Below are 16,816 nucleotides of genomic sequence, written 5' to 3'. Positions count from 1 at the left end.
GATGGAGGAAGGTGGGTACCCTATCCTAGAGCAATGAATCTCAAACTTGATTATGCATCAGAATCACCTGGGGGGCTTGTAAACCACAAGTTCTGGGTCCCACCCCACTGTGTTTCTAATTAAGTATATCTGAGTGGGACAGAAAATTCAAATTTCTTTTCCTTTTTAAGATATTATTTTTTTATTTATTTGACAGAGAGAGATCACAAGCAGGCGGAGAAGCAGGCAGATAGATAGAGGAAACAGGCTCCCCGCTGAGCAGAGCACCTAATGCAGGGCTCGATCCCAGGACCCTGAGATCATGACCGTAGGTAGAGGCCTAACGCACTGAGCCACCCAGGCACCCCCAAAAAATTCACATTTCTGACAAGTTCCCAGGTGATGCTACAGCTATTGGGCCAGGGACCACTCTTTGAGAATTCATTAAGGCTTTCCTAATAAGTCATCTCAACAAATAGTCAGTCTCGGAAGTAATAGTCTTCCTAGCCGGTAATAAGGGATCAAAATTACTTTGCTCTTAAAGATCTATGATTATGATGAGTACCCAAAGGGAGCTAGCAGATGAGTTCACGGCCATGGAGAGACAATATGGAAAGGAAACTACTGTTCCCAGCAAGGTTGCTCTCCATGCGTATATTTCATTCTCTCCAAAGAAAAAGAAGTCAACCATTCTGAGAATGTTTGACTTCAGAGATAGAAGCAATAATAGGGTAAGGCGGGAACAGCATGATGGCTACAAAACAATTGAGTTTCTGCTATTTTTTTTCTCAGTGCCTACAAAGAAGCTTAATCTGCCAACATGTATTTGATTTCTTACAGCATGCTCAGGGAACTGTAGAAAAAGCATGGGGCATGGCTTGTGACCTATAGAAATTACAGTGATGCCTCATGATTAGTTTCTTGGGGAAGGAAGTGTACCATGGGGCAAAAATTCCCAGATAAAGCTAACTCCTTAGAATACTCAAATTTTATTTATTTGAATGCATTTTTATTTAAAAAAAAAAAACTTTTCTGAAATTTACACCATCCTATAGATTTTTTTTTTTTTGAGATGTTATTTATTTTTTAAAAGATTTCATTTGAGAGAGAGAGTGCGCACACAAGTAAGGCAGGGAGCAGAGGCAAAGGGACAGGCAGAGTTCCTGCTGAGTGTAGGGCCAGCCCACTGCAGGGGCTCAATCCCAGGGCCCTGAGATCATGACCGGCGCCAAAGGCAGACACTTAAACAACTGAACCACCCAGGTGCCCCAAGATTTTATTTAAGTAATCCCTACACCCAACATGGGGCTCAAACCTACAAACCCAAGATCAAGAGTCACGTTCCACCGACTGAGCCAGCCAGGAGCAGCTACAACATCCTATGGCTTTTAAACCAAGAACGAAGAACATGGTTTAAATTTTTCTCAATGACACTAGACCATATCACAAATAACCTACTTTTAGGAGATTATGTAATGACCACAGGACTTATAGAGGCTGTGTGCCCTACATTAAAGGACCCAAGTCCAATCTTAATATTTGGTAGTTTTTCATCCTTTATCAATTGTCACCTTGTTTTTACATTCATTGACCCAACTTCTAATAGCTCTACATCACCTCTTCTAATTTGCTGCTCCTTTTCTGCTACAGATTAGAAAATACTTTGTAGGAACCAAGACTAGGAAAAAACTCTGAATCCACACATATTTGGTCAATTAATTTATGATGGGGAAGCCAAGAGTATAAATACAGTAGGGAAGGACAGTCTCTTCATAAATGGCATTGAAAAAACCGGACAACAGCATGCAAGAGAATGAAAGTGGACCACTACCTTCCACCATATGCAAAAATTAACCCAAAATGGATTAAAGACTTGAATGTAAGACCTGAAACCATAAAACTCCTGGAAGAAAGCATAGGCAGTAAGCTTCTTGACTTAGGTCTTGGTGATGAATTTCTGGATTTAACACCAGAAGCAAAAGCAATAAAAGCAAAAATAAACAAGTGGGAATCCATTAAACCAAGAAGCTTCTGCCCAGCAAAGGAAGCCATCAACAAGAGGAAAAGATAACCTACTGAATAGGAGAAAATATTTGCAAATCATATATCTGATAAAGAACTAATATTCAAAATATAGAGAGAATACATACAACCCAATAGCAAAACAGGCACGTGAAAGGATGCTCAGTATCACTCATCATCAGGAAATGCAAATCAAACCCACAATGAGGTATTACCTCACACCTTTTAGTATGGCTATTATAAATGAAACAAGAAATAATAAGTGTTGGTGAGGATTTAGAGAAAAGGGAACTCAAGTACACTGTTGGTGGGAATGTAAATTGGTGACGCCGTCATGGAAAACTGTATGGCGTTTCCTCAAACAATTAAAAATGGAACTACCATATGAGCCAGCCAACCCACTTCAGGGTATTTATACAAAGAAAATGAAAACACTAATACAAAAAGATAACCTGCACCCCCATGTTCATTGCATCATTATTTACAGTAGTCAAGATATGGAAACAATCTAAGTGTCCATCAGTGGATGAACAGATAAAGATGGCGTGTGTGTGTGTGTGTGTGATGGAGTATTACTCAGCCATAAACAAGAATGAGCTCTTGCCATTTGTGACAACGTGAATGAAACTTGAGGACATTAGGCTAAGTGAAATAAGTCAAACAGAGAAGGACAAAGACCATATAATCTCCCTTACATGTGGAATCTAAGAAACAAAAACAAAAACAAAGCTCATATATGCAGACAACACATTGGTGGGTGCCCGAGGTGGGGACTGGAAGGTGGGGAAAATGGGTGAAGAAAATCAGAAGGTTTAAGTTTCCAGTTATAAAATAAATAAGTCACAGGGATACAACATGTAGCATAGCAACTATTGTTAATAATATTATATTGCATATTTGCATGTTGCTAAGAAAATACATCTCAAAAGTTCCCATTACAAGAAAAAAAATTTTAACTACATATGGTGATGGATGTTAACTAGACTTATTGTGGTAATTATTTCACAAAATTTCAAATTCTGAATAGTCACATTGTACACCTGAAACTAATTACGGCTCAATTAAAAAAAAAAAGACAAGAAAATGGGTCTGAGTGAGGGCCTGCATATCTTGCCTGTGACTCAAGTGAGGGCTAAGAGTCCAGCCCTTGTGATCTCCCTCCTAACAAACTCCCAGTCGATGCTGCTGCTGTGGAGACCACACTTTGAAAACTCTTCTAAGAGAGATCGTTCTTCCTTCTTCCAAATGTTTCTCTCAGTGGGAGCCAGTTTAAAGAGTTCCAAACAGATCTTCACCTTGAAGGGATGACTGACCAAGGCCTCCTGGCTCTTCCTTTCTCCTTCTGGACCATTTTCCTTGCTCTGAATATTTCTGAGCACTCAGTATAGGACCATGTTTTCTGGCCCAAAATTCATGTCCCCTATTTAGTGGATGAAGAAAGAAAGGAAGGGAGGGAGGGAGAAAGGTAAGAGGAGAGAGAGAGAGAGAAAGAAAGAAAGAAAGAGAGAAAGTATAAATACACATATATTATTGACCACTCCCCAAATTCAAGTACTATACATACTCTCATGGATGTCCTTTTATCTTTACACTGGCCTGTGAGCTAGGAATACATAGCACATATTCCAAACTGAGGAAATAGAGATTTGGGGATATTAAATGACCAACTCATCCAAGGTCATGTTTAGTAAATTGCATAGCTGGGATTCCAATCTGAATCTTCAGCCCCTGAGGCCCATATGCTTTCCATTAGACCACAGTTACTGCCCCCACTGAGAGCAAACTGAATATTGGGACGTGAGGAAAGATGGAAATTCAGTTTTAAAGAAGACAAACTCGTGGCAAACATGGCACGTGTACCCTACACCTGCAGGAGATGTTGTTCTTTCCTGCTGCATAGGGAATCCTCAGAATCCTTTTCAACCTCCTGTTTCTGGCAGGCAGAGCACAAACCCATATACCTTAGCTTCACTTGTTCAGAAATTTCATTTTGTGGTATCCCACTTAGAAATAGTACTTCTCAGGAAAGAAAGAAAGAGAGGAAGGAAGGAAGGAGGAAAGAGAGGGAGGAAGGGAAAGAAAGAGAGAAAGAAAAGAAGGAAGGAAGGAAAAAAGGAAAAGAAAACAGTCCTTCTGGAAAGTGGAAGGTAAGATGAAACTTGAAAAGGCAATTAGATAAAGGTTTGCCTTTTGGAACCCCTAGAGCAGCGCTTCTCAAACACGAACATGCTTAGGAATCACTTGGGGATCTTGTAGAAATGCAGATTTTGAGTCAGGGGGACTGGGGAAGGCTGAGATTCTCCAGTTCTAAGCTGCCTGGTGGTGCCGTGCCACCTGTGCTGCTGGGGACACCATAGTCGGCGTGGTACACACATTCCCGTAGAGCATATTCCGTATGTACAGTGGAGACATACATTCAGTACAATGGACAAATTATGCCTTATCCTAGATTAGTGGTTCTCAACCAGGGGCAGTTTTGGCCCCCAAGTTGATACCTGGGATTGTCTGGAAACATTTTTAGTTGTCACAACTGGAGGTGGAGGCGAGGGCGACTGGTATCTACCTAACGGGTAGAGTCCAGAGACGTGGTTAAACATCCCACAATGCACAGGACACAACACAGCAAACTATCACAAGCAATCCGGCCCTCAAAGGCCACCAGTATCGCAGTTGAGAAACCCTGCCCTGGATCACAGCGTCCATAAAGGAGAGAGAAGACCATAGTCCCCTGGGGCTGCCTGCTGCTTCTCTTCTGTCAGTAAAATAACGGTGAGGGAGTTGAAACCACCAGCCTAGGGTCTGCTTCTGGTTGCTCACGCACCTATTGCTGAGGTCACTCTGGGTTCAGTTACAGCTGGGCTGCGGACCCTTCTGTTTTCTTCCAGCACAGGTGACCTAAAGAAACATAAGATGCCACCCACACATCATGTATCCACGTAACTTTTGGCTGTGCTCTCACAGTTTCTCTCCAGTCAAGACCACAGGATAGGATAGGATAGGATAGGATAGGAAAGGAGGAAGAAAGAAGGAAGGGAGGGAGGGAGGGAGGAAAGAAGGAAAAGAAGAGGAAAAAAAAAAGAAAAGGAAAAGAAAAGAAAAGAGAAGGTCAGGGCGGAGGGAACAAGCAGACCCGAAAATCACCAAGGACAATTCCTCCCCAGCCAGACTGGTCCCTGATGCAGGCATGTGGACATTGGTCCTGCAAAGGCTTCCCTCTTTTTCTTCCTATTTTTTGACAACCTCACCATTCCAACTGTGGTGTCCCCAGCAGCACAGTTGGCACCACCTGGCATCTTAGAACTGGAGAATCTCAGCCCTCCCCCAGAGCTCCAGACTCAAAATCTGCATTTCAACAAGATCCCCCAGTGATTCCTAAGCACGTTCCAGTTTGAGAAGCACTGGTCTAGGGTTTCCAAAAGGCAAAATAAAAATGCAAAGTGAACAGCTGCAAAACAGATGCAAAGCTCATCACGTGATGTAGCATATGACGTACCCCCGGGGGGGTTATGACCCTGTGTGGACAGTAGCTTGTAATACAGAAAACAGATTTGAAGGCATGTGTGCAGAGTCAATGCTATGTTATATCCTTTTAATAGCCCTCGGGGGACCAACGTTGCATTAAAGGAAATGCACTGCACAGTACCTAAAACGGTTTCATGTACCCAGTGAGCTTTCAAGTGTTTGGTTTCGTTCTGGGTTTTTTTTGTTCCAAAAAGAAACAAAGATAGAAATTGTATTGATCTTCCGTGAAATCAGAGGGTTTGATCAGTAGTTCCAGCACAGCATTCTATGATACCAGAATTTTATAACAGGAAAAAGAAGAGGGTGGATGGTGTGTGCTTTTCAGTAACCTAGAAAACCAGTGGGTTAAGGTGAGTGGAGCAAGTGCAACTTCAAGTCCACTCTCAACTGACCCAAACTGGCTCCGCTTCATTCAGTAACTAGGAGCACCCCACCACCACCACCACCCTTCAATCTGTGCAGCAACCAGAGAAGCAAATCACTGCCCGCAGCGCAGGCGGCCCTCCAATAACCCGAAAACCTGTGAACAGAGGCAGGAAGGGGACGGAGCTGGGGAGGAGAGCGACTGGACAGGAGCTCAGGAGTAAGGACCGGGAGCAGTTCCGGATGCCCTCGGGGGCGGGAAGCAGGTTCCCAAGGGAACCGGCCCCACGCCGCTTGGGAGAGGGTCCAGCCCGACTCGCTCACTCGCCTGCAGGACGGGCCACGACTCTGCCTGGCGAGAGTCCCCAGAGGACACGTCCGGCGGGCCATCGCCTCTTTCCCACGGCTCCCGGGTGGTGGCTCAGCGGAAGCCGAACGGTCCCACCAGCGTGAAGACCCCGGGGAGTAGTTCTAGGAGGGGCCGCTAGAGGCCGCACGTGCTCCCTGGAGCGAGGACGGGGAGGGTGTGTGCAAGGGTGCCGCAGGCTTTGTTCAGCTCTGAGCACCGAGTGTTCTTTCCCGACCGCCGAGCTCTGCTTGCCGCTCGATGCACCCGCCCGCGGGAGATCCCACATAGAGCGCCCAGGGCCTCTGAACCGCAAAGGTGTGGTGCTGGATGGACCCTTACAGCCCCGCGTCTGCCTCCCGGTTGTCGTCCCTGGCCTCCCCAGGACCGAAGGTTTTGGTTCAGGGACAACACGTGTCTGTCCCCTCACTTCGCCAGGATTCTTGAAGCCCGGAGGACTGATTTGCAGAGAAAGCAATCGAGCGAAGTGACCAGAAGATGAACCTGAATGTCGTCAAAGCTCAGAGCTGCAACAGGCAGCTTCCTTTCCAGGCACCTGAAACACCCCACCCGTGCCCACGCTCACCTCCCATCCACGCTCCACCCCCACCCCCACCCCCACCCCTTCTGTCCCCTGGAGATGACCCTACAGAGTTGGCCCTACAGACGAGCCCATTTAAGAACAATCAACCATGGGGAAAATAAACCAGAGGTTTCTAGAGGCTGCCCCGCCTAAAAGAAGAGTGTTCAGACACTATTGAATTCTTAAGGTCACTGACTGGATATTTTCTACTGTGGACTCAGGACTCAGATAAGATCATGCATGACAAGGCAAGGAGGGAGAAAGTTGCTCCTAAAATGTTTCTTGAGAAATTCCGAGCCAGTGGATCACACTGCTGCCCAGGACAGAGAGATACTGGCACTTTCACAAGGAGGGAAAGTCACCCAACGACTGCGGGCACCCCTCCAGGCAGTGCCCTTAGTACCTTCTGTGTTCAGTGGCCTAACAGGTCAGCCAGACAATGTAAATATCCCTATTTCTCTGATGTCAAAACTGAGACTGGGAGATGTCAAGTCCATTTCCAGGTTACAAGGCAGCTGGTTACAAAGCAGCAGAGTTATGATGCTTGTTTGATTTAATTTATAAATAGAGAATACAATCCCGTGTCTCAAAAACTGTAAAGCATAGGGAAGTATACAATAAAAAAGTCTCCCGTATCCCGACCCCCAAATACCCAGTTCCTCTCGCCTCTTGTCTTCTTGCCACACACTCAGGTAACTACCAGGAGCCACCAAGTTCCTTGTTTTATAATTTTAGCATTTTTTTGTGTATATACCAGTTAGAAAGAATATATATTCTTATTTTTCCTCCATTTTTACCCAAAACATGGTGTACTATTCATACTTCCCTGTGTCTTGCTTTTTTCATATAACAATATATCTTATAGATCTTTCCATACCCACACATTAAGATCTTCCTCATTCTTTCCCTCTTACATAGCCCAGCATTCCATTGTATGGACATACCATAAGGTAATTAACCAGTCCTCTATTGTTGGATATTGGATTGTTTCCAATCTTCTGCTAGTTTAACAATGTTGCAATGAATAATTTTGCACCTACATCATTTTGTACATGCCAGAGCCAGGGGCCCACATCTTTCTGGCTCTAAGTAGTTTATGTTCCCTCCACTCCAAAGCGGATACAGGACTGATTACTGTCTACATGCCAGCTCTGATAGATAAATCACCCTATTTCTGTCCTCTCTGCCCCACCCCAGTTCCCCCATTTTCCTTTTCTAGTTTAGAAGCCTATTCATATTTGAAACAGCTACAGAGGCTCCGGACAGAGAGTACTTGCCATTTTATCTCTCTCTGTGGTTGCTTCACTTCATTCTTTAAATACCAAGTGTGACTGTATCTGGGCTGTACAGGAGATAAAATCTGCAGATGTTCCCCGGCACAAACGTGGAATTTCTGCTACCAGTTGGATCACACTGTTTCATACATGCGCCAGGAAAATTCAAATCCTGCCTACTGTGGCCTGCACCAGGCTTGGCTCCCAGCTCGTACTGGAAGGAAGATCAGCTAGTGCCTCTGGCTACGGCAGGAGCCAGCATCCACCTCCATTTCCGGCTGTTGACCTAAAGGGACGTTAAATGAATGGAGACATCAAGCAGGCTGAGGGGAGGGGGAAGTGGGTGCCCTCTGCCTTCTGGGGAAAGTGAAATGCATCAATGCATCACCCCAGCTTTCACCCTTGTTGTCTGTAGTCCTTTTGTCACCTCTTTTTTTTTTTTTTTTTAAGATTTTGTTTATTTATTTGACACACAGAGAGAGATCACAGGTAGGCAGAGAGGCAGGCAGAGAGAGAGGGGAGGAAGCAGGTTCCCTGCGGAGCAGAGAGCCCGATGCAGGGCTAGATCCCTGGACCCTGGGATCATAACCTGAGCGGAAGGCAGAGGCTTTAACCCACTGAGCCACCCAGGCGCCCCTGTCATCTCTTTTTATACCTAGATTTCTTTAGATTCGTCTTTCAAGGTATCTTTTTGTCTCTCAAAATGAGATTTGGCCATCAGAGAGAGTCCTCCAAAAAAATAAGTGAGAGCAGGTCGTTTTTTAGGCACGTGGTCCCCACTACCGTCTGCGTGGTTAACTGAGATTACTTCACTACCTCAGCTGCCCTTCTCTTCAAGTCGTCCTTCCTGAGGGTTTACTGCAGCGCTCAGGTCACCATGTTTGATGAATGACAAAAGACCCAGCTGCTCCTGCCTACGTGGAGACTCAAACACATACCAGATACTTTCAGTGCAGAAAACAAGATAAATTCAAAGCGATAGGAGCCATGATATAGGTAGAGGTATGCTCGGGATCTCATCCAGCTCAGGGAAGGGACAATGGACCCAGAGTGGGGCAAGCGAGAGGCAGGGCAGGCAGATAGGAAGGCTTCTTTGGGAGAAATGAGGCTGCCGAAAGGAGCAGGAAGAAGGAGCAGGAAGAGCTTGGGCTGAGAACATGGACGGAGAAGCAGCATGAACAAAGGCCCAGCCAGGGAAGTAGTGTGGGGAACTACGACCAAAGTGTAACTTACTTTTTTTTTTTTAAATACCTGAAAAATTGACCAGCAAGTTAGCGGTAACTCACACGAAGCAAAAACCAAGGTATAACCTCAGTTCATGTCCCCAGTCCTCACATATTGGCCATTCCTTCTGCCATATCTTCCACGGATTTGTTTTCAGTAGTAGGGATGTGCAGTAGGGAACATGTTCAGGAGGGAACATGGCAGGGCGACTGAGTTGCAGGCAAGTGTTTCCCGACTACCTCTGTCCCTGTGTCTCTTATCTCTGATCCACGACTGTTTTCTGTCCAGCACAAGAAAGGCCCGAGTTTGCCTTTCTGAAACTGCCACCAGCACTCTGACCCCAAACAGTTCCTGCATCTTTTCTTCCAGCTGTTGAGGATGAAAACGTTCTGGAAACCCAGCTGACCACCCCTTCTCCCTAAGAATGGAAACAGTGGAAGGCTGACACAGCCTGGATCCGTCGGTCAGTGTTACAAGCCAGCGGTATCATCAGAATAACGATCACTATCCTATCTCCGCATCCGAACTGATCTCATGGATGCGGTTGAGGAGTTACCGTATTGGAGATTCTCTTCAAAAGAAGGTTTTACAGCTGGTCTTCTGTTAATAACAGCACTAGGAACAGCAGTTTACATTTACAGAAGGCTTACCATGTTCCTGATACCGTTCTAAGTTCCCTAAATTGCACTCATCAAAGTTTTACCTCCTTAAAGCCTCTGACTTCCTTCTTAAAGTTTGATACGACACCTGGCTAAGATTCAAGTGTTTGGGGGTTCAACTCCTGACTCTCCCACCCACTGTTTTTGTAACGTCTGAATCTCAGTGTTTTCATCTATAAAGGGAGCATAATAATACTTCCTCCCCAGAACTAAATGAAGTAATATAGATTTAAAAGCACCTGATACATAACAAGGTCACAATGAATGTTGGTTTCCTTCCTCGACACAGTTGGTATTTTTATTTTAAATGTTCTATTTTCAAATAATTTAAGACATAAGACTAAATAAAGTCATTTGGGTATTTTTTAAAGATTTATTTTTTTATTTTAGAGAGAGACGTACGCAGGTGGGAGGAGGGGCAGGGAAGAGGGAGAGAGAATCCCAAGCAGGTTCCTCACTGAGCCTGGAACCCAACGCGGGGTTCGATCTCATGACCCTGAGACCATGACCTGAGCCGAAAGCAGAAGTCAGACTCTCAACAAACTGACCCACCCAGGCACCCTTAAATAAAGTGTTTTTAAAGATATAAAAGTAACTCTTATCACCTTGTTCCTCAGATAACAGTAGGGAAATCTATGGACTATGCTTTCTCCTCTGGGGTCTTTACTTATTAAACAAAGCTAAGACTATCAGGAAAGAATATATGAGATCAGGGGCGCCTGGGTGGCTCAGTCGGTTGAGCGGCTGCCTTTGGCTCAGGTCATGATCCCAGGGTCCTAGGATCGAGACCCACATCAGGCTCCCTGCTTGGCGGGGAGCCTGCTTCTCCCTCTCCCTCTGCCTGCTGCTCTGCCTACTTGTACTCTCCATCTCTCTTTCAAATAAATAAATAAAAATCTTTAAATTAAAAAATTATATATATTAGCTCAAGCCAAGGGCCAGTTAAGGACATATTTCCAAATCTGGAGTCTACCCACTTAGGGCTCCCAGCCCCACCCCTACCCCCATGAAATCATCAGAAAAGGAAAGAAATGTTGGGGCTCTGCGATCCTGTCCAATTTTAGCTCTAGGTGTTAGGGTCATGTGGAAGTGGCAGGTTTTTGAAATGCTGACACGCTGACACTTAAGCTCATGGCTGGATCCTGTTATAGCTCAGAGAAAGTATATAAAGAACTTGGCCCTGGGTGAGATTTCCAAATATGAAACAATGCCCAGCATGATGTAAGTGGTAAGGCTTGGGGACAGAAAGACGAGGGTTTGATTCTCAGCTTCACACATCTCAATCGTGTGACCTTGGGCATGGATGAATAAGTATTGTCACTTTATCCTCCATCCCTCTGCTCACCTGTGCAGTGGAGAGGACAGCAGCTTTTATGCAACATTGTTGTGCTGTCCAACAAGTATCCAGTCCCTGCTTTGCGGCCAAAGGCTTCCTGTGTGTGAATCTGCAGGGACCCCAGCCCAGTCCAGCTGCAATCCCAAACACCTAGTAAATTGTTGGAAATCCACTTCCATATACCATTTTGTGTTCTTTAAGGGATCTGTGTTGGAATTATTTCCAGGCTCTGCAGTGTGTGTCTGCCTGGGTGGAAGGAACAGATTCCCTTCTTAGTTCCTACTCAGTTTCACCTGGGCCGGCATCTACCATGTGGGCCATGGCAGAGCGGTCACCCCAGTGTGCTCTCTGCTCCCCAACTTCCTTTTCATCTCCAGCAGTGGCAGGCTTGCATTTTTCTGGAAAAGGCCTCTATCTCCAACTGGGACCATCCCAGTCCCTCTAGTGCCCACGCCTGAGACTCTCAGTCTCTCTCTATTTCCTACTGCTAGGCCTTTGCGTTCTCTTGCATTTCCTGAGCCGTTTCCGGCTCCTTTCAACGGCTTTCTGGATTTCTCATTCACTTTGTGTTGTTTTTCCGTTGCTGCCTCTTGGGGACCCAGGGCAAAACCCCACTCCCTCTTTTTTCCATTGCTCATCCTGCTATTTTTGTGCCTTCATCCTTTCTTTCAAAGTAATACAAGAAAGAAGTCCTTTGAATACACTGCGTGTCCCTTTAACGGGGACATTAAAATTAACAGCAACTAGATCTGCATCAGAATTCATGTTTTAAAGCGATACAGAAGCATAAAGCAAATGATGAAATTATTAGTATTTAAAACTTCAATAAAAAAAAAACTTCAATAAAATTGGATCTTGATAAAATTTTTAAATGCTAAATGTATCAGTACTCTTTTATGCTGGTTCTTTTTTTAAAGATTTATTTTAGAGAAAGAGAGAGAGGGAGAGGGAGAGAGGGAATCTTAAACAGATTCAACACAGAGCTTGAAGGTTGACGTGGGGCTATCTCATGATCCTGAGAAACAACCTGAGCTATAACCAAGAATTGGATGCTTAACTGACTGTGCCACCCTGATGCCCCTGTTTTGTGCCATTTTATGCTCACAAATGGTCCAATCTAGTCAACATTTTATAAACATTTTATAAAGACCATGCCCATTTCTGCCCATTTACCGTACAGAATGAACATTTTTCCTGTTCTTAGTTCTTAAACACTTTCTTCTAAAAAATTAAAAATTTAAAATTAAAAAAAAAAAAAAACAACTTTCTTCAACCCCTTCCTTATGCTTCATTCCATTTAGGTCCAAAGGTCAGGGGCAAGACCTCAACTAAGGGAGTGAAGATTTGAAATAAATAGTACGAGAACAGAAGCAAGTTGCATTAACCCAGGATTCAAGGGCCAGAGCAAAAGAGGTTAGCTTCAGTTTCTTTCAAATGCCTGGGATCTAACCCTTTGACTTCATGATCTAGTAGGTTTTTGAATGAGGAGGCCTTTCACTTTCCTATTCTCAAGCTCAAGGTGACTATTACAATCTCTAGGTGATTATATAAAAAGTAGTCATGCATCCAGGAATAGCTTTATCAAAAAGTATGTGGTGTATGAAAAAAGTCTACTGGCTTAAATGAACCAAATCAGGGTAGACAATGCTTGATTTCATAGGTGTTGCCTTACGCCACCCTTATAATTCAATAACTACATATGACCTTGGCTTCTCCACTATAACCACTGTACCTTCACTTGTCCTTCCCCATTTTCCTGGACATTGGGACCCGCCATTGCCCTGCTCCCCATCCTGTGGGCAGTTTTCTCACTCACCTTGCCTCCCAACACTAATCACAAAACACACACACACACAGACTTCTCTATTTCCCCATTAAATTTTTTGCATTTAACCCAGGTAGCCATCCAATCTACCTTGTATCCGAATTCTGCCTCCTGACAAGCCTCTATTGTTGAGTAAAGCAATTATTTATGACCTCTGTGCCCTTCACCTTATCTCAGGACTATGTCATGGTACTCAAGGGGTGTCTGTGGTGAGTCAACTATTCAGCTCACCTCACAAATGACTCTCTGGGTCTCCTGCCTTTCGCCTCTCTAATTTTGGAGAGGGTCTGGCAGTCTCTGAAGAGGTGACCAAAGCTTTTTTTTTTTTTTTTTTTTTTTAAGATTTTATTTATTTATTTGACAGAGAGAGATCACAAGTAGGCAGAGAGGCAGGCAGAGAGAGAGAGGAGGAAGCAGGTTCCCTGCTGAGCAGAGAGCCCGATGCGGGACTTGATCCCAGGACACTGAGATCATGACCTGAGCCGAAGGCAGCGGCTTAACCCACTGAGCCACCCAGGCGCCCATCCAAAGCTTTCTACAAAAAGACAATTAACTAAATGCTGTAGGACTCCTATCATCTGGGAGAGGAGAAGGTCTGGTGACAGAACCTTCAGGACCGTAACTGCTTGCTTGGGGACATATCGACTGTGTATCTAGAGGCTGAAAGAAACAGGACTTCAGAAACAGAAGAAGCAGATCAACAAATGCCGTCATTAGAAAATATTTACTCAGACAGGCTTTTCCTTGCTTATCCTAGAGACCGGAAAGGAAGTAGCTCCTCCCTTTGGAAAATAGGACTCCAGTGTAGGGAGACACCCATGGCCTTGGCCCAAAGTTCTACAAGTCCTCCATGTACGCTGTCTGGGAGAGCTTAGCCACTAGAGGGGCCCATAAGTGGTGAATGAATGAAAGAAAGAGAATGTTAAGTATTCTACTTGAAGCAAGTCATGGACTTCCAGCTTCTAGACAGGCCTCATGTCCCTAGAGAATTATAGTAAATACAAACATTTATTAAGTTCTTTCTATGTGCAAGACTTCTAAGTCTTTACACGTGTTAGCTCCTTTCATCTGCATAGCTCTTGGAGGTAGATCTGCTTATATCTTCATTAACAAGTGAAGACATTTAAATACAGAGAGGGTCAGTGATTTCCCCCAAACCAGACACCTGGTGTGTGGTGAACTTGAGAATGTGGAGGGGATGGTAGGAACCCAGGTGGGAATCTTGACCCCAACATCGATTTTCTGTGTGACCTTTGGCAAGTTACTTAAACTCCTTGCATCTCATTTACCTCCTTGGAAAAATTAGATTCATTACATCTGCATCATAGAGTTGCCATGAAAATTGGATGAGCCTTGGAACTTTAAGAGTCCTGAAATTGAGGGATGCGTCATTTGGACAAACCCTCTGGCTGAAATTTACTAAACAAGACGGGATAATTTTTCTTTCTCAACTTCCTGAAAGTTATCAAAGAACTGACAAAGTGGAAGAAAAAATCCAGGTCTAAGTCTGTAAGAAAGCAAAGACCCAGAGAAGTAAGCAGAGCATCAAACTTACCTCTCTTCTGAAGATAGGCTATGGTTTTGATGAGTTCTCAGGACAAGGAAGACAGAAGTCAAGGCCAGGGATGGCAGGGCTTCCACAGACACCTTTTCCAGTCCCTGTGAGTCAGAAATAAACCAACTCCTCCCACGACACCCTCATAAAACTGCAGGGAGTGAGGTCTTGGCGCGAAGCAGCATCAGAGGAAAAGAATGAAAACCCATCTGTAACAGGCTAGCATTTCTGGAGATGCACAGCTGAAGTCTGCTTCACCGGGGGTTCAGACGCTCACACTATGAATTTAAAATGGTACTGCATTGGGGTACCTGGATGGCTCTGTCAGTTAAGCCTCTGCCTTTGGCTCAGGTCGTGTTCCCAGGGTCCTGGGATCGAGTCCCACATTGGGCTCCCTGCTCAGTGGGGAGCCTGCTTCTCCCACTCCCTCTGCTCCTCTCCCTCCTGCTTGTGCTCGCTCTCTCTCTTTCTCCAGCTCTCAAATAAACAAATAAAATACTTTAAAAAAAAAATAAAATGGTACTTCATGGAGAGAATATTGAGGAGCTAGAAGAAGGGGGACCGAAAAGGAGTGTGGAGGGCAGCGAAGGCAGACACGGTGGCCTGCGACGCTCCTGGCACCCTGAAACGCATCTAGTTCTGCACACAGACGCCCCCCCACACCTCCTCATCTTTATGCCCATGGCCCTTTCTGCTGAAGGCATCACCGTGGTCAACCACATGGTCTCCGGAGTCAAGTGGCCCAGGTTCAAACCCTGACCCTGCCACTTACTGGCTGGGTGACTTTCGGCAAGTCACTTAATCCCCGTCCATTTTCCTCATCCAAAAAATGGGGATAATTGCAAAACCTCCTTGTGGTTTATGGTGAGGGGTCAGATGAGTTAATGTCTGCAGAATGATTACAACAGTGTCTGGCTCATAAGAAGTAATTATATGGTGGTGGGTGGTACTCATGGTGGTGGTGATTTTCTGAAATGATCATTTCCCCCTTATTTATTTGGGCCGGATTTTATTAGTCCTTTATAATTTGGGCAAAAGATCACCGCCTAGCTTAGTCCTTCCCTGTCACAGTGCAGCACAAGACTCTATATACACATGTCTTCTGGGGTCTCTTTTAACACCCGAGTCCCTGCCTATTCTTCTAGATCCCCATGGGACATCCGGTTACTGAATGGTGTGGACTAAGTCTTATCATTGTGTCCTCAGTGGCTAGTACAGAGCCTGACACATAATCGATGCTCGGTTACTATGGGATGAAGGAAAAAACATATCGGTGACTCGAACTTGCCTTGGTGGAACAATTTTCCTCTAAAAATGCTATTTTTTGAGTTGCCTGCCCCTTATTCTGCTCTCACTTTAAAAAAAATAAAATAAAATAAAATGTCTTTCTATCACTTGAATTGTTTCTCTGGAATGTCAACTTCTTATGAGTGGCCCCCAGTATCTTATCTACTTAATTTTGTTTTGCATGAGACATACGGTGTCAGGAAAATGACTAAACCACCATAAAAATGATATTGGCAAACAAATTGGACCTATGAGTCATGAGATCAGTGACCGAGAAATGTTCACAGAATTCTTCCTGCTGATGTGGGAATGTGGATTTGAGTTGACTTCCTGGTTCTGCTGTATTCACTGTTAGAACACTGAACTCAGGATCAAAAGACTTGGATTTAGGTCCCCAGAGCCACTTCTTATTTGTGACATGACTTTGGACGAAACTTAGTCTCCCCAAAATTCGTTTTCCTCATCTGTTAAATGGGTTTAATAACCCTTATCACATAGCAATGCTGTGAGGCTCATGAGGTGATACAAGGCTTAAAAAATGTGCTGGCGGTGGGGGGGGCGGTGCGGTGCTGGCAGGCTCGGTGGGTGGAGCATGTGACTCGTTCTCAGAGTCATGAGTTCAAGCCCCATGTTGGGTGCAGAGCCTACTTAAAAACAAAAAAAAAAAAACTGTTAGAAAATTTTATATTCTGGGTGGCCAGTTCTCACCACTCGATGGGTGGCTTCTCTCAGACCTGGCCCTCTATCAATTTTATAAACGCACCCAATTCAGGAACTTCACCTGGGAACGAAATAATCCTTGTGGAATTTTTCTTTTCTTGAGACTTTATTTATTTATTTG

The 16,816-nt window shown here is 44.6% G+C and overlaps 2 long non-coding RNA genes across 2 annotated transcripts in view; one reads left to right on the top strand and one right to left on the bottom strand.

Annotated features, from left to right (window-relative positions):
• The window catches only part of LOC131835640 (uncharacterized), a 38,668-nt gene extending 28,418 nt beyond the window's left edge, over window positions 1-10,250 (top strand). Inside the window, exon 4 of the long non-coding RNA XR_009355283.1 lies at window positions 9,683-10,250. This is a non-coding gene — a long non-coding RNA (uncharacterized LOC131835640). The remainder of the gene's footprint in view (window positions 1-9,682) is intronic.
• LOC131835641 (uncharacterized) lies at window positions 2,872-14,793 on the bottom strand. Its single transcript, XR_009355284.1, has 2 exons — window positions 14,689-14,793; window positions 2,872-3,421 (listed from the first exon to the last, which is right to left on the bottom strand). It is a non-coding gene; the product is annotated as an uncharacterized LOC131835641 (long non-coding RNA).
• Between the last annotated feature and the right edge of the window lie 2,023 nt (window positions 14,794-16,816).

This window comes from Mustela lutreola, chromosome 7 (assembly GCF_030435805.1).
Source record: "Mustela lutreola isolate mMusLut2 chromosome 7, mMusLut2.pri, whole genome shotgun sequence".
NCBI classification, from domain to species: Eukaryota; Metazoa; Chordata; class Mammalia; order Carnivora; family Mustelidae; genus Mustela; species Mustela lutreola.
Note: the sequence above shows the minus strand (reverse complement) of the source record. Positions and strands in the feature narration are given on the sequence as shown.